The sequence below is a fragment of the Pleurodeles waltl genome, chromosome 3_1 (assembly GCF_031143425.1).
Source record: "Pleurodeles waltl isolate 20211129_DDA chromosome 3_1, aPleWal1.hap1.20221129, whole genome shotgun sequence".
Taxonomy (NCBI): domain Eukaryota; kingdom Metazoa; phylum Chordata; class Amphibia; order Caudata; family Salamandridae; genus Pleurodeles; species Pleurodeles waltl.
In genome coordinates this window covers 280,977,706-280,998,225 of record NC_090440.1, presented here as the reverse complement: position 1 = coordinate 280,998,225, position 20,520 = coordinate 280,977,706, and the positions used below count along the sequence as shown (strand labels likewise).

At 45.7% G+C, this 20,520-nt stretch overlaps 1 protein-coding gene across 1 annotated transcript in view; it reads left to right on the top strand.

Annotated features, from left to right (window-relative positions):
- Window positions 1-20,520, top strand: part of MTMR10 (myotubularin related protein 10) — a 300,662-nt gene that overhangs the window by 203,325 nt on the left and 76,817 nt on the right. The gene's annotated exons all lie outside the window — the stretch shown is intronic.

Here is a 20,520-nt window from a genome sequence, read left to right as displayed (position 1 = left end):
GGTCCTGCCACCCTCCACCTCTACAGATCAGCAGCACTCATCGCACTCAACCCAGGATGCAACAACAACAACAACTGCAAACAAGCATCACCAGCCTACACCCACAGTCCTTTCAGCTGCCGCCAAACTTACACCACCACCAAGACCTTGGACTGAGCACAACCCACCCGCAACAACACTCTGACCCTGAAAACTCTGAAGTGCATTCTCCTCAATGTCAGCTCCCTCCATAAACACGCTACCAAAATCTGGGACCTCCTTGACAGCACAACCCCGGACGTCGCGTTCCTAACCGAGACCTGGACAAACACCACCTCAGACCCGTACATCCCCCATCTCCATGCCCCAATGTATACAAGATCACCCGGAAAGTCCGCCCCAGCCAGCCGTCCTTGGGGTGGAGGGTGGGGGGGGGGGGGTTGGAATCGCCATCATTCAGAAGTTCCAACCTCCGCCTGTACACACACTCCGAAGACTCAGAAGAAGCCCTAAATCTGATGGAACACCTCCACTTCAAACTCCACACCAGCCCGACATCCACCATCAGAGGAACCCTCATCTACCGCCCTCTCCCGGACCACGTACACTCTTCGCCGACTCCATCACAGACTACATCTCCGCACAAGCCATCACAGCCACCAACTACACCCTAATGGGAGACCTCAACTTCCGCCTCGAAAGTCTACAAGACCCCAACTCCTAGACAACCTCCACAAGATAGGACTCTGACAGATCGTGACAGAGCCAACACACCCAGCAGGACACACCCTTGATCCCATCTTCACCACAGGAACCTCGGCTACCTTCAGTCACACCACAGAACTCCCATGGACAGACCACCAATGCATCCATTTCACCTTCAACACACCCACCGTCATCAGACCCCCAACACCAACCATCACATAGAAACTGGACAAGAATAACTGATGATCAGCTCACCGCCGCCCTCGTCACCCCCACCATCATACACAGTGACGACCCAAACACCGCGACACGTACCTTCCACAAATGGATCACCAACTGCGCCAACACAATAGACCCCCTCAAAAAGATGCAAAGAAAGCCAGCGGGTTCACCCCCGAACTCCGAGAATCTAGACGCACTTGTCGCCACCTCGAAGAAATCTGGAGAAACACCACATCCACAGAAGGCCTAACAACTTCTGAGCTGCCACCACTGCACACCACCAACTCATCAGAAACACCAGAATGAAAGCTATACAAGACAGAATCTCCTCACACGCACACAACAGCAAGAAAGTCTTCAGCATCGTCAAGGAATTCTCCCAACCCAACAGTGAAACAACTGGCATCCCACCCTCACACTACCTCTAAAACAAACTCAACACCTACGTCCATCACAAAATCAAGACTATCTACAACAGTTTCAGCAAGGACGCACAGAATCCCTCTACCAAAACCCGACACCAACACACCAACAGTCACCACCTGGACCCCCACACCCCCTTACCACCGAAGATACGCAGAGAACAATGAGATCCATACACTCCAGGGCCCCCATGGACACATGCCCCCACATTTTCAACAGAGCCGCAGACACCATCGCCCCCAAGCTCCGCCTCACCATCAACTGCTCACTAGCTGCCGCCATCTTCCCCGGCAACTGGAAACACTCCGAGATCAACCACCTCCGCAAGATGCCCTCAACAGACCCCACCGACCTCAAAAACTTCAGACCCATCTCCATACTCCCATTTCCTGCGAAAGAAAATCGAAACAGCAGTCAACTACCTACTCGCACATTTATAGAAGTCCACAACATCCTCGACATCTCCCAATCCGGATTCAGGCAAAACTATAGCACCGAAACAGCCCTCCTGGCTGTAACCGATGACATCCGCTCCCTGCTGGACAAGAGAGAGACTGCAGCACTCATCCTACGGAACCTCTTGGTGGCCTTTGACACAGTCTCCCATCACACCCTGATGATAAGACTCCACCAAGCAGGCATCAGAGACAAGGCCCTCGAGTAGATCCAATCCTTCCTCACCGGCAAACTCAACGAGTAAGACTCGCCCCCCTTCCTCGCAGACCCCACACCCACCACCTGTGGAGTGCCCCAGGGATCCTCCCTCAGCCCCACGTTGTTTAATGTTTACATGGCCCCGCTAGCCACCCTCGTCAGAAGCTACAGAATCAACATCATCTCCTACGCCGATGACACCCAACTTATCCTCTCCCTCTCTAACGAACCTGACAAAGCCAGACACAATTTCCACCTAGGCATGGAAGCAGTCGCCAACTGGAAGAGAAACAGCTGCCTTCAACTCAAAACTAACAAGACAGAAGTACTCATCATGGGCCCTCAACCCATCGCGTGGAACGACTCCGCCCTTGTAAACCTGCCCTCCAGCCAAGCCAGCAACCTCAGAATCATCCTGGACTCCAACCTCAGCATAAACCAGCAAAACAGCTCAGTCACCCTCCAACCCAAGAGCTTCAAGTGGATCCCCCCTCGAACATAGAAAGACCGTCACACATGCCCTGATCTCTAGCAGACTGGACTACGGCAACTCACTCTACATCTGAATCACCAAGAAACTCACCGCAAGGTACAAAACATCCAGAACGCCGCCGCCAGACTGATCCTCGACCTACCTCGACATTGCCACATCTTGCAAAACCTGGGTATACTGCACTGGCTTCCCATAGAAAATAGAATCACCTTTAAGATCCTCACTCGCGCACACTAAGCCCTCCAACACTGGACCAGCATACCTGAACCAGCGACTCAACCTCTACGTACCCCACAGGGCCCTACGCTCAGCCCAGCTCTCTCTCGCAGAAGTACCCCGTATCAGGAAAACCAGAACAGGAGGATGCTCCTTTTCCTACCTCACAGCCACCGCCTGGAACACCAATCCTCTCCACATCAGATAAACCACCTCCCTCCTCAGCTTCACGAAAGAACTGAAGACATGGCTTTTCTAAAAAAAACACCTCACCGGTATATGCTACTTCCCCGCATTACCCTCTCCCAAGACCCCGCCCCAAGTGCCCTGAGACACTAACAGGTGAGTAGTTGCGCTCTACAAGCACTGATTGATTGAGTAATTGTAATTTTCTAACTCTCTATGTAAAGGTTGCTGCACACACTAAGTCTGGTATTATGGCCCACTGATGGTGATACATGGCACAGCCTGAGAGATTGAGTCTGGTAACATCTGTCCCTGTGTGTGTGTAACACATTCCTCATTTCAAGAGTTTATTGGGTTGGGAAAGGGAGGGTTCAGTGGGGTATTTGAATGCTGTGGAAGTTGGGGGGGAGGGATTCACGGCATGGGTGAGGGGGAGGGAATTGTTTTCTGCATTGGCATACTATTGGCTCCGGCTGCGTCTGCTGACCACTGTAATGCAGCACGTGCTTGACAGAGTGGAATAGATCGATGGTGGTTGAGGACGAGCAAACAACAGCAACAGCGGCGGGCAGGGAGGGCACAGTGCGGCTTCTATGTATAACATGGAATGTAAAGGGGTTGAATGATTGCAGAACGTTGTACAAGGTGGTGGCGTATCTCCATAGCCACACAGCTGATGTTGCTATATTGCAGGAAACATATATAGATAGTGGCATGCTCAAGCTCAGGAGAGTGCAAGGGACATACTGTGCAGACAGTTTTACTTCCCATGACCGGGGATGATCATCTGGGCAAGCAGAGGCCCAGGTGTTAGGGTGCAGGAACTATGCTCTGATCCAGGGGGCAGATATGTGATAGCGCAATGTATCAAGGTTGATCATGCAATACTGCTGGTAAGGGTGTATGGCCCTAATCATGATGATCCACAATTTTATAGAGCACTATATGCAAGATTGGCACAATGGGGTGATTTGCCTCAACTTCGGGAGGCGATTTTAATTGCATACTTTGTCCAGAACTGGATTGATCCAAGGGACCACTTCTCGGCGACCATTGGCAGTGGCACGCACCATAGCAGAGATTGTTGATAGCAGTGGACTGCTTGATATCCTGCGACAAAGGGCTCTCATGACACCAGATTATACTCACTAATCATCAGTATATGATACCCACACTTGAATAGATTTTGGATACTATCCCGGTGGTGAGTCTCCAGAGTTTAGAGATGCGGGCCGCTGCCTCGCAGTTACTCAGACCATTCACCAGTCCTATTAGATGAAATGAAATTTAAATGTAAATGCGACTTATAGAGCACACTAATCCCATGGGGTCTCTAGGTGCTAAGCTCTGAAAAGGTAGACTGCTGGAGTGGAGGGGGCTATGGGTAGAGGAGCTATAAACTAATAAGCCAGTTTTTTGTTGCCCCCCTAAAAGAAAGCAAATCAGTCTTTCTTTTCAGTTCAAGGGGGAGGAAGCTCAAAAGTCTAGATATGCCACCCGCAAAGCTCATTCCACCCCACTTTGTTTTTTTTATTTTATTTTGGGACAACAAGATTGTAGGCTGCAGCAGAGTGAAGCAATCTCGGTAGGCGTAACTGTGGAAACTTTGCTTGACGTAGGCGGGGCCAGTGCCGTGGAGTGCCCTAAAGGCGATACACTGGTTCTTAAAATCTGCGATTCTTGGCATGGAGCCAGTGGAGATGGGTGAGCGCAGAGGATGCAGATTCATGCTTGGGAATGCCCAAGCGTAGGCAAGCACCTACAATTTAAAGAATCTGAATTTTGAGGCCTTTTTCAGGATGTTAACCAATAAGGCATTGCAATACTTGATTTTTGATAGGATGAGGACTGATATCAGTTTTCAGTAGATTCAGTGGGATAAAGGGAAAAATCTTTTTAAGAAGCTTAAGGTATAAAAAGAAGCTGAGGTAATTGAGTTAACATGGCCCTCAAAAGCCCTGGAATTACATAACCCCCATGGCCACCTGCATTCACATGGCAGTTTCCCCCCCCCCCCCGTATTCCTTTCAGGATGCGGCCTTTCAGGAAGAGTTAGCACAGGCAATCAGAGAATTTCTTAGCATAAACGGCAGCTCAATGGCCAATTTTGCAACGGTATGGAAAACCTTTAAGGTATACATATGAGATATCATGCTGTCCAAACATGCCGGGGTTCTGAGGTCACTGCAGGGGTGCTTATCACAGTAAGAGGAGGAAATAGTGGAGCTGGAATGGCACCACTGTGAGACAGGAGAGTGAGTCACCTGGGCACTATCAGAACTAAATTTGATGAATATGAGGAAATAGCGCAAAGTGAGTTGAATCATTTGGGGAAATATACAGTCGGTCGCACGTAGGGTGAAGGTGAGCTTCAAGGAGCAAGACTGGTGGCATTGACTCACCCTTGTCACGATCACAGTGGTATTTTAGAAGTGCTAGATGAACAGAGACTCCCCTTGCTTACCACCGATCAGATCGGTTTCGTAGGTACTATACTACCTTATAGGAATCGCGACATACTCATGGCAACACTGCAACAACTGGCTACCTTGCCCATGTTGGGATGAAAAGGCTTGCCAGAGAAGACAGGGAACGTCTCATGACACCCCTGTGCCTGAGGAAATCTATGCAGTCCTTAAGGTCATACTATCAGGCAAAGCTCCAGGCGCAGATGTCCCTACTGTCGACTTTTATTAGGCATTTTAGGACCAACGTATCCTGCATCGCACCACTCTATATGAGGAAATGGTACCAACTGGCATATGCCGACCTCCTTGCGTGAAGCCCTACTGGTGACACTAGTGAAACCAGGTAAACCAGCAAATCACTGCCCCTCATATCGGCCCCTGTTGCTTTTAAATGTTGACGCTAAGATCTGTGCAAAATTGTGGTATAATCCAATTCAAAGACAACCGGGAATTTCAGAAAAGATTTATTCCACTCTGTAAGAACCCAGCTTCGCGTCCGCCGTCAAACTCAACCACTGCCCAAATATCAACCTTCTACAATCCTTTCATCCATACACATTCTATTCAAGTGTCCCCGAGGTTCCTTAAAGGAAACCCTGCATCCTAAATATAACACATTTCCCCCAGTTAAACAAATTGAAACAAATAAAACATTTAGAAAAATTCAGTGACATAAGATTAAAGTGCCCTCTCCATGTTTACACATAGTCCACCAAACGGGTCGACATTTGTCTGGAACGACCCTCAAGTTTTACTCGTGAGGCTATGGAGTCTTCCTTCCCACTCTCTTCCATACCACTCTGTACATCACTCTCCCTACAATCAACATCAGAAGGAATCTCACACTCCTCACTTTCAGTACATGCACCATCTTGACTTGCGTTCTCAACCACAAGTTCACCACCCTTTCCGTGTACAATGGGACCCGACACAGCAATATGTCCATGGGAAACAACGGAACGGCCATCCTGTGTCTCCCCACCCACCAAAACACACTTGGCCAGTTTACTGACATTCCAAACTTTCCCATCCTGTGTAACAACTTTTTTTCTAAAAACTTTTACCACTTTCATTGCCTTACCAAACCTGGACATACCTTTCTTTAACCCGGGCTTCCTTACCCTAACCCAATCTCCCACCACAAACGTGGGATCTTTCACTCTCCACTTTCTATCATATGCCTCCTTACATTTCTTTTGTTTCAGTCTCACGTGATCCCTTATCACCTCCTCATTAACATTCTCATGCTCTTTGCTATGTTTCTTTTTAAACCACCATGGACATAGTTTGGATACAGGATCTCTACCCCTCAACAACCTGAACGGTCTCACACCAGTGGTACTGTGGGGAATGATATGATAATACCACAATTTCTCTCTCACTTTCTCCTTCCACATCCCGCCAAAACCACGTGCCCAACAAATGCACTCCTTCAAAACCCGATTAAATCTCTCAACCTGTCCATTCTCTTGTGGTTCGTAAAGTGAAGTTGTAGCATGCTTAATATTGCAATACTTGAGAAAATTCTGCATCTCCTTCAACACCAGTTGAACACCATTGTCTAACACTAAAGTCTCGGGATAACCTTACTTGGCAAAAACGTCTTTGAAAAACTCAATCACAACGGTAGTCGTGACATGGGGCACCAATTTCACTTCAGGCCACTAGGAGTGGTAGTCTACTAAGACCAAAGCTATTCGGGCCTCGTGAGGCAGAAATAAAAACTGACCGGAAATATCGAAACACAGTTTCTGCCAGGGAGACTCAGGCCAACGAACAGGACGCAATGGGGCTGGCGTTGTACTCAACATCTTCTCAGCACTCACACATAGTCCACATTCCCTGACCGTTCTCTCAGCCATCTTGTCCATTCCTGGCCACCAAAAGGAAGTACGTATAAGCCTTTTCATGGATGACATCCCAGGAGGCCCTTCGTGTGCCAACTTCAAAACGACTGTTTGCATGCCTACCGGTGAAACACATTTTTCCCCCCCTCATTTTCAATTTCTAGATCATCTCTCACTTTAAAGAAGGGCATCACTTCTTCCAGGATACATTCTTTCCTTGGCCAACCAACTCTCAAATACTGTCTCACCTCTTGTAAAGTCAAATCTTCCTGATCTTTATCAAACCAATCTTTCACTTCAGTGGCATTAATTTCTTCTAAACAAATTCAGACACCACAGACACAATGTCAGAGTCTCCATATTCGTACTCCTGCCAAACATTAGAATCATCCTGTGGAAGACGTGACAGACAATCAGCCACTGAATTTCTTTTTCCAGGAACATACTCCACCTAAAAGGAATACTCTTTTAACTTCGAGACCAATCTTGCAATACGGGCTGTTGCATTCCACCCTCCACCTGGAGAAAGGATCCCCAACAAAGTTTTGTGATCAGTCTGAAGGATTAACCGGGAACCCCAAATATAGTTCAGAAAATGCTCAATCGCCCAGACAAAAGCTAGTAATTCCTTTTCAATCACTGCATACCTTCTTTCCGTATCGGTTAAAGTACGTGAAGCAAAAGCAACATTCCACATATCTTTGCCACTCTTCTGGGATAACACACCACCTACACCATACATGCTAGCATCCACCTTTATTACACACTGGGCCTGGTCGTTATATGGTTTGAGCGTAGGTGCACTAGCAGTCTCCTTCTTGATGGTCTCAAATGCATTCTCCTGCCTTCCAGACCACACATACTCCCCACCATTTCTCGTCAATTCCTTCAAAGGTTCCATTTTTGTAGCAAAGTTTTCAATAAATTTGCTGTAATATTCGCACAATCCTGCAAAAGGCAACAATTTTTCACGACAGTCTGGAGCTGGTGCATCAATAATGGCCTTGACTAGGGATTGTTTAGGAACAACTCCCTCACCCGAGACGGAATGTCCCAGATAATTAACGGATTTAGCAAAAAAATGGCATTTCTTAAATTTCAGAGTCAATCCACTCATACTGAATATTTCGCACACTTTAACAAGATGATTTTTGTGTTCCTCCTCATCCTTCGAATAAACCAAAACATTATCTTGAAAACATTTCACACACTTGTCCATGTCCTTGAACAAGTTAAACATGGCCCTTTGAAACACTGATGCCGTAGAGGCCAAGCCAAAAGGCATACGTTTGAATTGGAACAAACCTTGTGGAGTAATGAAAGCAGTAAGATGTCTGGAGTCGTCCTTGAGCTCAATTAGGTGGTATGCCGACCTTAAATCTAGTGTGGAAAAAATCTTTGCTCCTTCCAGGAGACTAACCACTTCATTTATGTTGGGTAATGGGTGACAATTGACTATAATATTAGCATTCAATGCTCTCAAATCCACACATAATCTCAAAGAATTATCTGATTTCCTAGCTAAAACAATAGGTGAAACCCATTCAGATGACTCAGTTTCCTCGATAATCTTTTCCTTCACCATTTCTGTCAACATATTTTTCAATTCCTCACGCACCCCTATGGGAACGTTCCTTAACTTCTGCACTACTGGTCCAGCATTACTTTTCAATCTAATCTTGTGGGTATAATCTTTGAGTTTACCAAGAGTATCAGAAAACACACTAGGAAATCTGGAGACAATCCATTTGGCTTTATCACTTTCCTCAACCAACATTACGGGTTCCCGAGCTCTAGGATTTAAAATTATTCCCAACTCAGCCTGGTCTCTCCACCCCAAAACATTAACCCCTCTCTCAGCCACATACAATTTCATTTGTGCAAAACGATCCTTAAAACAAATTTCAGTTTTTACACACCCAATGATGTTAATAGCAGTAGCCTTGAATCCTTCCGCTACAATATCCGAACACGCTAAATTGGACATAGTCCACACATGACTACATTTCTGAGCAAAATAATCCCATGTGATGATAGTCCAAGAGGATCCAGGATCTGCCATAAGCTCCAGCTCCTGGCCCTCAATAAAAACTATGCCTTTAGGTTGTTTTACCACATTCCTTTCTTTGTTCACAGAGTCATTCTTGACAGACAACACAACACCTCTTTCCTCACAGACACGTGCCACTTTGTTTTTACAGTCATTATCAATCTTCTTAACTTCTTTGCACACTCGTGCAAAATGCCCCACTTTTCTAAATTTTTAACATTCTTTACCAATTGCCGGGTACTGTGGAAAATTGGCCAGATGACTAGAACTGCCACAACGGTAACATAACAACCTATTACTTTCAACAATTTTGTCATCTTTTTTGTTCCATGCAGCCTTTCTGGTAGTAGTATCATTGTTAAATCCCCCACTACCAATAGCTCCAACTACTTCCATGTCCATCAACTTATTCTTCTCAGTCTCCTGCACTGACTTCATCCATTTTTCTGATTATTCCAACGCCTTGGCGGTATTGATCACATCCTGTAACTTCAGATCGCCCATGACCCACAATTGTTCTTGGACATGAACAATAATCTCATCTCTAATCGTTTCATCTGAAATAGGCCCAAAATTGCAGTGCATGAATAAGCCACGTAACCCTGTCAAAAACACGTCGAATGTCTCATCCAGTTGTTGGCTTCTGGTATAAAACTTGAACCTGTTTAAAGCTATGCTTGTAGTCGGTTTGAATCTGGTCTCTAGTTTATTCAAGGCTTCCTGAAAATACGTCAATTTCATCATCTTGAAAAACTCCTTGCGGGAGGGTCCTATAAATGAGTTGCCCTTCAGAGCCCAAACAGTGTAATAAAATATTTGTCTTTCTTTCCTGAGACATGCCATCTTCCTCAATGGCTTTCAAGTAAGTCAAAATGTCCTCTTTCCATCTGGACCACGGTATAGGTGGGTCCCCTTTAACTTGCAGAAATTTCGTTGGTGGCTCAAACTGCATCTTCTTCTCCTCTCTCTAACACCTTCCTCTTAAGTAAGTCGCTTAAAAGTAAAGGAAGGAGCAGGAAGTAAATATAAAATTCCAAGACTTCCTTCCTTTGAAATAGGAAACGAAATGGCACTTCTGGACCAATAATACAAGGAGCAGAGTCTGCCAAACTCAACCAATATTGTTATATAGAATAGGTAAATAATGGTAAAGTATACTTTGTTTCACTTTAAGTGTTGTATTTTACGTGTACAAGTATACTCTGTTTGATTTCACTTCGATTACACACTTAAATGGAGCACGGTGGAAGTAAAAACGTCTCTAACTATCCGCTCCCGAACAGAAGGACAAGTGCTTGTTAAATCCTAAGTGCAAGAAAACGAGCGTCTTCCAATGTACGCTCGTGAGCAACAGGAAACACGCTAATCCTATGCACGAGAATGCGGTGAACGCGAAACGCGCTAATCCTAAATGCGAGGATGAGGTGAGCGTGTTTTAAATTACGCTCGCGAACAACAGCAGGGAGCTGTTGCGGCTGTGCGGCAATCGTTGCTATGCAGTGAAGAAGACTCGGTGTGACGAAGATTCAGGGTGTAATAAATAAATACAAAAAGAAATACTTTCTCAAGGATGTTCAGTACGAAGACTCTTAATATTGCTTCAGTCCTCCTCCTGGAATTTTCTGGGACGGAAACAGCAACTAAAACAGCCTCAACACAGTGGAAAATTTACGAATTGTCCTCCAAATACGTGTGGATTCGTACGATGCTCGTCGCCAATTCTGTGGTATAATCCAATTCAAAGACAACAGGGAATTTCATAAAAAACTTATTCCACTCTGTGAGACACCCAGCTTAGTGTCTGCCGTCAAGCTCAACCGCTGCCCGAATGTCAACCTTCTACAATCCTTTCATCCATACACATTCTATTTGAGTGTCCCCGAGGTTCCTTAAAGGAAACCCTGCATCTTAAATGCAACAAAAATGCTTCTAGGTGTTGTGGGCCCAGAGCAGATTGGTTCGTTCCAGGTCGCAGTTGAGCATTCAGTCTCAGAACGTTGTTTGGGGTGATGCAACAACTAGACCCTGCGGTGTGAGCCACTGCTGTTTTCCTCAATGCAGAGAAAGCGTTTGATTCGGTTGAATGGGGCTTCATGTTGGCGGTCCTACTGCGTACTGCGTATTGGGCGGATGACGTCTTCCTCCAGTTGGTCAGAGTACTCTATGATCGACCCTCCGTTCGCAACTGGGTGAATGGATTTGTCACAGCACCCATTGACATTGCAAGAGTCACAAGACAGGGCTTCCCCCTTTCCCCATTGTTAGGTAAACTTCTGGCTGCTCTCAGGGAATATCGCACACCTCAGGGCTTGAGGTTCCTGAATTACAACCTAATCATTTTAGCCTTTGCAGATGACACCTTACTCTGCGTGTGATCCGGAGCGCAACCTGACGCCAGTGTTGCGAGAGGTGGTGCTGTTTGGCAAACAATCAGGGCTATGCATAAACTGGGATAAATCCATATATTTCCACTTATGCAGTCGACTCACCCATTACAATGTGATACAGGACAATTATGGTAGGGGCACGTAGAAACTTTTGGAAGCAATAGACTGCTGGATCAAGCTACTTCTATCCCTAGCCAGACGAATAGCCATCATGAAAATGGTAGTGCTGTCTAGATTTTTATTTCTCTTGACAAATATACCAATCTTGCTCCCTCAGTTGTTTTTTTGTTGGTCTCCGAGCCCTTATGACCGAGCTAGAGTGGGCGGGCAAACAATCCAGGGTGCACTGGGAGACCTTAACATTACTGCAAGATATAGGGGACTAGATGCCCTGTATCTAAAAACATAGTATGGGACGGCACAGTGCTCCTTTGCACATTACTGGATACATGGACCCCCGGACCTTCCACATCGTTGGTTAGAAAGGGATACTACAGCACCGCTACCACTGCCTCAGGCACTGTTTGGAAAACCGGTGAGGGGCTATAATGTCCTTGATTCAATGAACTCGACGATTTGCTCCTGGTAGCACCTCCTGGAGCAACAGACCTTTCATGGCTATACTCTCCCTTAGTACCACTGAACTGGTGTCTATGGTTCCTTCCCAGGGCAGGAATGATGTTTGCTTCGTGAGCTGAATATACTGACCATGGGAGATTTCTTTAGCAAGGGATCCATGAGCATCTGGAATGCGATTTGTGAGCTATGTGACAGACCCACTGTCTTAACACAATTGTATAACTATGGAGCACACCATGAGTTACTGTACTTATTGGGGGAGGACATACTTGAACCCCCTCAGATGCCAGCATTAATCTCCTGCTACAGGCCAGCACGCCCTGTCGACTGGTGTCTATATTCTATGTGTATGCACAAGAGGTGCACAGACCTGTGAATCTGGGGAATCCCGCAGGTTAGACTCGACTGGCAGAGGGACCTTGGGCTCACTATAATTGATCAGCAAGGGAAGTATTGTTGCACAGTGATCGAAACAATTTCATTGAATAATAGGCATAAACTCTTACACTTTAAATACGTTAATAGGGTATATTATACATTGGTGCGACTGTTTCAGTATGACCTGCGTGATGATGCCAAATGCCAATGCTGTGGCGAGGAGGAGGGTGGATTTGCATATCTTGTTTGGTATTGTCCTGGAGTGCAGAGCTTCTGGCAAGCTGTCTTTAAAGAACTTGTAACTATTACCGGAGAGCCGCTGGTATTAGATGCTTTGATAGCCCTTCTAGGCTATGATAGAGGGGTGCAGGCAGCTGTGTGACTCCTAATAGTGATTGGCCTACTGTTATCTAAATGCCAGATGGCCCTCAGTTGGGCTTGTAGTCCACTCCTCCGCTTTGATCGAATGGCTCAGAGGTAAGGCATCCTGTAACATACAGTCAGACATATACCATGAGCTATTGCTGGTGTGTAGCCACCCGAAAGATATCAGGAGCCCGTATTAAGCATATTTAGCTACAGCGACTGCAGTAGATGATGATGATGATACAGCACTGGATGAGTGAGTGCTCCTTGGAGCAATATTATCTAATTAGGGGGAACTGTCTGTGGACTCTACCAAGCAAAGAGCCACCTCACATATATGCTAAAGAGACTACAGTTATTATTAAAACCGTGGTAATGTTGCAGATCAAATCTTTGCTCTTCAGTTATCACATTGTATGCCTAAGGTTGTAGAGGCAACCCATGATGTCACCTCCAAATGCTGAATCGACTGCCAGAAGGAATGATCAACAGCACTTTAGCCCTTAAATCTGTATTGCTCTTTATGCATTATGCGTCTGTATATGAGGCCAAGCCAAGGAATAAGAAATATGCTTTGTATGTTTGGTACACAATTGGAGTAAAATATTTTTTTTAAAACTTACACAAAAAAGATCCAGTCCCTGTGTTTCTACTCTCTATTCATGTATAACTTATCTAAGGGCATAAACACCTTTCCCAGAAGGCATGAAAAGGACTTTTTATTTTATCTAACACTCATGACAAAACACATACCTCTATTCTCATGAGCAACATGAAAAGCAGTCTCTTCCTCGTTATTGTTTGCTCTGGGGAGTGGGCTGTATGGTCCAAAATCAAAAAATTATTTCTTCCAAGTACGTGTTTATTCAAAAACATCTTCACTGTTAGAAGGGTCTGAGTTTGATGATAGTTGCTCTGTGAGAAAATCTTCTATGTATTTGTTAAGGAAGCAGGAGCTCAGCTGACGCTCATCCACTCAGTCCTTCATCTGCAGATCACCATGACTTATCCAAATTCTATACACTTCAGTAAATTTCAGTTGGCTCATTCTTGATACATAGAGACTGTAGTGTGGTTAGTTTTACGTATTCTTTGCGCATTAGCTTCAGGCTTTAGGCCTTTGTGCACTTTGCCCTGAATATATTTTATTCATTTGCTGACAGCTTAGAGCCTCTGTGCACTTTGCTCTACATGCTTTTTATTAGGCTTCGTACTGTTATTTTTTAAATAGCCAGTTCTACGGTGTTGTTTTATTTATTCATATCACACTGTTTTGCCTACTTCAGCACTGGAGCTCTCCATAACATATTTACTCTGTGCTTCAGTCAAGGATACAGTCTGGTACATTGCCGATAGACGTGGTAGGTGTTTAGACTTGGCATTCCTGCGTAGGGACATTTTGTGATCACAATGACATGTTAGTTATAAAATCACTTCCTTGTCCCAATACACGCAAGAGGGAGATTCCGACCAGGGAACCACAACTAGACGCTGACTGCCTCGTTGCAGATGCTGAACCAAGATCACAGGTCTTTGCTCAGGTATGAGGGCTGATGTCTCCACAGTGATTCTGAAAGGCAAGCTAGAAGCTTAACATGCTGTGCTCCAAATCGAACAAGCAGAGGGAGAGTAGAAACTGTTAGACAATATGATAGCTTTGTTCTTATGTTTTACTCTCCTGGTGACTATTTCAATCCTACTGTGTTGTATTGTTCTGGTTATTGCGGCTCACGCCTTAATATCTAAAATGCAGTCGTTTTATTAAAACATTATATAAAACATATACTGTCTTTGTCATTTGTATATGAGATCATATTGGAAATAAGAGAATTGGTTTGGATCTGAGTGACCACGACTTCCCTGAGAAGTTCCAAAGATGTCATGTGCTCGGCTGCCTAATCATTTCTTCCCCGTGGGAGAAATGAGGCACTGCTAGTTAGCCGGAGCAAAAACCGGATTTAGGGTGACCGAGTTCTTTTACACGTGGGTCAGACTCAGTCCCCCACACCGTTATCGATCCTGCTGCCTAGAAATCCAGTAGTCTCATTTAGGATAATGAGAGCCCACGCGACATGGCGCCGCCAACGTTTGGTCTGGCTCTAATGTTTAGATCCGACTGACTCTCTTGGTCTCATATATATTTTGACTCCTCGGTTCCGTATACGGAGACGTCCGTGGGGCTGAGGGTTTCCGCTGCCACGGGATAAGTGCTTCCTATTGCTTAGTGGTTGGTTGTTCAAGCTTGAACTTTAACAGGAAAACCCCGATATTGGTGTGCCTTCTCTGACCTAGAGCTATTTTTTATAAATGGCGAATCCTAATGTAGTGAATATAGCAATCAATATGCGTCAACCGCTCACAGGACATCTGTTAGCACATGGACTGACGGTCCAGGGGGGTCCAGTCACTTTTGTGGTGGACGCCCATGCAGCCTATAGAACGGAACTTTTTTATTCTTGGGTCGGATTTCCAGCAGTGGATGGGGGTACAAATACTTTTCAGGAATATACTGTTGCGAATGTCCCTGGACAATACAGGGCTTACGCTTACTTAGAGATACCTCTATCTTATCAAGAACACCATAATTGGCTTGATGGCGCCCTCCCACACACAGTTGCACAAGTTAGGTTAGGTCCACTGAGTAATGATGGTCCTACCTGGCCTTTATTGGCTACATATACACCTCATCCTGCGGTTGCTCAATTGGCAGTGGTTGAAGTTCATCGTTTATATACAGACTTAACGGCTACATATAGACGATTAGTTCAGTTTGTCATGCAGACACTAAATACAAACGCAGCGCGTGCTGCTCCGGCGCACCCACAGGCAGTGGTTCAGAGTATTAATCCGGCCACTGTACACTCAGTTATGGGTAAGGTACCGGCTAAACGAGAGGAGACTCCATTTTGGCTGGCGCAAAAAATTAATACGCTGGAAGCAGTATTTCCCCATACGGGACCTCAGGATAAACATAGAATTTTTACGATGTGTTTGCCGTATGGGATGGTTCCTCCGGTGGACCTTTGTAATACCTGGGGCACGGTGTTTGCCGCGCTCTACACTACGGCACACGGTACACCGACATTAGCTAATTTACCGGACGTGCTTAAACAGATTCAAGATGAATATGGGGCTGCCCCTGCCTTAGATTTGGGCATGCAGTTGCTGGGCAATTTTGCCACAGTTTCTTCTATAATTTTGAGTAATCTCAAAGGAGAGGCAGTAGCACTAGCAGTGCGAATGCGTCTTCGGGATGTTCCGCTGCTTAATCAGGAGCGGGAACTTCCGAGAATAATAGCGGAAACATATTCTAGTATTGGTCGAGATAGCCTAGGGGCTAGACCACAGAAACCCCAGTTACAGGGTAAAAATAATAAAGATAATGCTAAACAGCAACAACCTGAGGGTTCGAAAAAGCGCTGGGAAAAGAAACAGCAAACACCTAAAAAAGATGGTGGGCAGTCTCCGCAACCGAAGACCCCACAGAATAAGTATAATCTCAGGAATATGGATACTTTGAAGACGCCTGATGGATATCAATATACTGATACACGCCAATCTCGTTCCTTTCAGGACTCCTCGGAAAAGAGAAGTGAGAGAGGTGGGCGGTCAGAGCGGAGGACGGAGTACGTGAAACCGAGACAGGATTCACAACGCTCGGCGGAGGTTTCTATTAAACAAGAAGAGAAACCGCTGCAACAAAAACAGCAATTTAAAAAGAAGAAAGTGGCAGCAGTCTCAGTTAGACATGCCGCTCAAGAAGAGAGTTCTCTTGTCGAACAAGACATGGGCGTTAGCACTGTTAGAAAGCGGCAGAGGTCACAATAGTTCGCCGGAGTCTTCTAGAGCATCTGGAGGTGAAAGCAACTGATGACTTCATACAAATCGAGACGGCGGATATGCGAGTCTCTGATCCTGATAGAGTATATCAAGTGACTCTGCGATTGGAAGGGGACATTGACCGTATTGTGCACGCCATTTTTTGGGACCATGTGGTAAAATCATATGATGTTCTGCTGGCCGAACAGGATTGGCCACCTGACTTTGTTCGCGACTGCCCGGTTGGGGAGGAGGTTATTACACCTTCCTTCTCACCACTTGTTCCGAGAGAACTAGCGGAGTTCTATAGTAAATCATGGGCTCTGGCACAGGCTCCCGCCCTGTATAGAAATAACGTAGGGTGGGATAGACAATCACCTTATCATGTAATTCCAATAAAGGGTGAACCTCAGCCACAACCGCAGTATCCTATTAAATTTGAAGCAAGGGCATCGGTTAGGAAAATTCTTACACAATTGGAGTACCAGGGTGTAATTGAGCCCTGTGTCTCGCCGATGAATAATCCCTTATTTCCGGTTGCTAAACCGGAACATTCATATAGGATAGTGGTGGATTACAGACATTTGAATAGTCATACACGCACATATGCAATACAGAATTCACATAGCGCAGCGCTTATGAATAATATCGTACGTAAGAAGTACAAGACAACATTAGATATCTCGAATGGATTTTTCTGCCAAAATATAGCACCCGAGAGTCGGGACTATACCAGTTTCAGTGCGTTTGGCTCTCAGAATTTTTTTTGTAGTTTGCCTCAGGGGTATAAAAATAGCCCAGGACTGTTTTCGGCTCGTGTGACTGAAATGCTGCACGAGTTCGACCCTGAAGCGTTATCATATGTTGATGACATATATCTGACAGATGATGAGATTCTGCAACATTTAAGGCGTGTTTCGCGCATTGTTGTGGGGTTTGCTGATATTGGCTATAAGTTTAATTTTTAGAAATCAAGGATTGCCTTCCTCAGTCAGCGTCATTTTCCTGGGATATGAGTTGTCGAGTGAGGGCAAGAGCTTAGCGCCACATTTTTTTGAGAAATGTGCTTTATTGCAGCCTCCTAATACGGTTCGGAAGCTCCAGTCATTGTTGGGGTTTCTGAATTTTGGCAGAACTTACATTCCTGATTATGCGACGCGTATAAAACCTTTATACGAGTTGATTCGCCCAAATTTTTCGAGTATATTTTGGACGATTGAACATACACACATTCTACGAGAGTTACAAACTGATCTCTTAGCAGTTAAACACTTACACACATGGGACATTAAGACACATTTAGTCATCAGGGTGATACCTGGGGCTGTTGGGTTTACGTATGTCACCTTTAATGAGGGGGAGACAGTCCCGATTGCATACAAGTCTCACTTGTATTCTGCTGCAGAACAACGATTTGCACAGACTGAGAAAATACTCACTGCAGTACAGATGGCTTTTATTAAAGAAAGACCGCTTGCCCAGGGCCAACGCATCATTGTCGTTTCCCCGATTCCGGCCTTAGAGGCAGTTACGAAAGCGAGTGTTCCTAATTCGAAAGCTTTACACCCGCGATGGATACAATGGGCTACGTCTTTGACAGCCACTGATGTAGATTACATATTTGACCCTAAACTGCAGACTCAAGAATTTCTTCAATATGAGATGGAGTACCCTGTTCCTGCTGGTATGTTGCCTATTGACCAATATCAGGTGGTCATGTATACCGATGGCTCTGCGCAACCAGCGATTGGGACTAAACAACAGTATTCTGCTGCATGTGCGGTGGTGAGCGGCACTATGGAGGGGGAAGTGTTCTGCCCCCGACATACTTATACTAAAACCTTGGGAGATTGCACGGCACAGCTGGCTGAGCTCAAAGCTCTATTGTTAGCGTTGGAGCACGCGGATCCGGCGATTTTGACCTTGCTGGTCTGTGACTCCTACTACTGTGTACAGTCTTTCAATGAATATCTACACTATTGGAAGATGAATGGGTTCAGGGATTCTAAAGGCAACACCATTAAACATAAAATGTTGTGGGGTAAGGTTGCGGATCTGAAGGAAACGCTTCCTAACGTCCATGTTGTGCATACACTTGGACACCAGCGCGTTGGAATACACGTTGCTGGGAATACTTTGGCTGATGAAGCCGCGAAATCGGCAGTGGCCGCAGTGACTCGTTCGAGTTCTAAACCAGACACAGAAATTTCGGCTGCCATAAAGGCTACGGCTGATGGCACGCCCTTTCCTAAAGGATTTCCTTCTAAATATAGTTACTGCTTGAATGGTGCGCTGAATGCTACTGTTACAATTCCAGGCATTGGTGTACGTGAAATACCAAATAAAATTGAAAGACCTCGATTAATTTCTGCAGCACATGAGGGGGTGGCTTCTGCACATGCTGGTGTGGCTGCCACGATTTCACTTTTACAGGCTCGTTACTGGTGGCCTGGTCTCTATAAAGAGACAAAGCAATAGGTCCTTTGTTGTGACGTTTGTCAACAAATTAAAGCGTTGTCGGCTAGACGCCCGCAGCAGACGCCCCTTCTGATGTCAAATAAACCATTACAGTGTGTGTACTTGGATCATTGTGGTCCTCTGATACCAGATAGTGCATACAAATATATATTGGTTGCTGTAGATTCGTGCTCCAGATTTGTGTGGGTATGGCCACAACGCTCGGCTGACGCTCGAACTGTTATTAAAGATTTGCGCATCTTTGTCGATACATTTGCAGTTGCGGCTTTTCATTCAGGACACCATGGCTTCGTTGGGGGTCCAACTCCAATTCTCGTCTCCATTTCATCCCAAGGGAAATTCTGTCGTGGAACGTTTAAATCGTGATTTAAAGCAATCCTTAACGGCCAGGGTTATAGGTACGGGTCGTGGTTGGCTAGCCCACCTATATGGAGTACAGAGAGCACTTAATAACTTGCCTAGAAGGTCACTGGGGGGTCGTACTTCATATGAGTGCCTGTTTGTAACACGAATGTATGTTCCTGATCTAGATGGTCCTGGTGTGGAGGCGGCAGATACGCCCTTTGACATAAATGATCGTGTCACTGTTTTACAGGATTTACAATTCCGTGAAGATAACTCTTCTGCCAGTGCTGCCTCCTCAGGAATTAAGGATGAGCCAGTAACGCCTACTGGTTGGATACCCAGGATTGGGGATCTAGTGCGTGAAAAGGTCGCAGTTAAAAAAAGAATTTGGTCCTTCTTATCGGGCACCTGTCCCTGTGTTGGGGGTAAGCGGCACGAGAACTGTGATTTTACCGCTGCTGCGAAGGGGCCAAAGGAAATCGCTTTGTTTCCATTGATAATGTCAAGTTACAACATGTGGCCGATTCTGCACAGCAGACCAAGAGGGACACCCAGTAGTTCCGGAATCCTTCTCACTACTGGGGAAGAAGTCCCGCTGCCGGTGATTTTCACCGACACGGTTTCCTCTCCGAGCTTGGGGAGGGTGGATGATCTTGCGATTGTTCCACCGACGACGATTAATATGGAATCTTTTGATCAAGTTGCTGTACGTTCTACTGATGTTTCTGAATATGTGGTTTATAGCGTGCCAAGGCGAGAGCCTCCATCTGCTTCTTTGTTCACAGTTGCACCTTTTGCTAGAACTGCCTCTGGCTGCTTCAACGACGCTGATAATGATGTGTCCGGCTCCTCGTCCTCGATGTCTTCTGTCCACGGTCCACGACGGATGCTGGGTTGGCTTAAACGCACATATTTTGTTTTTTCT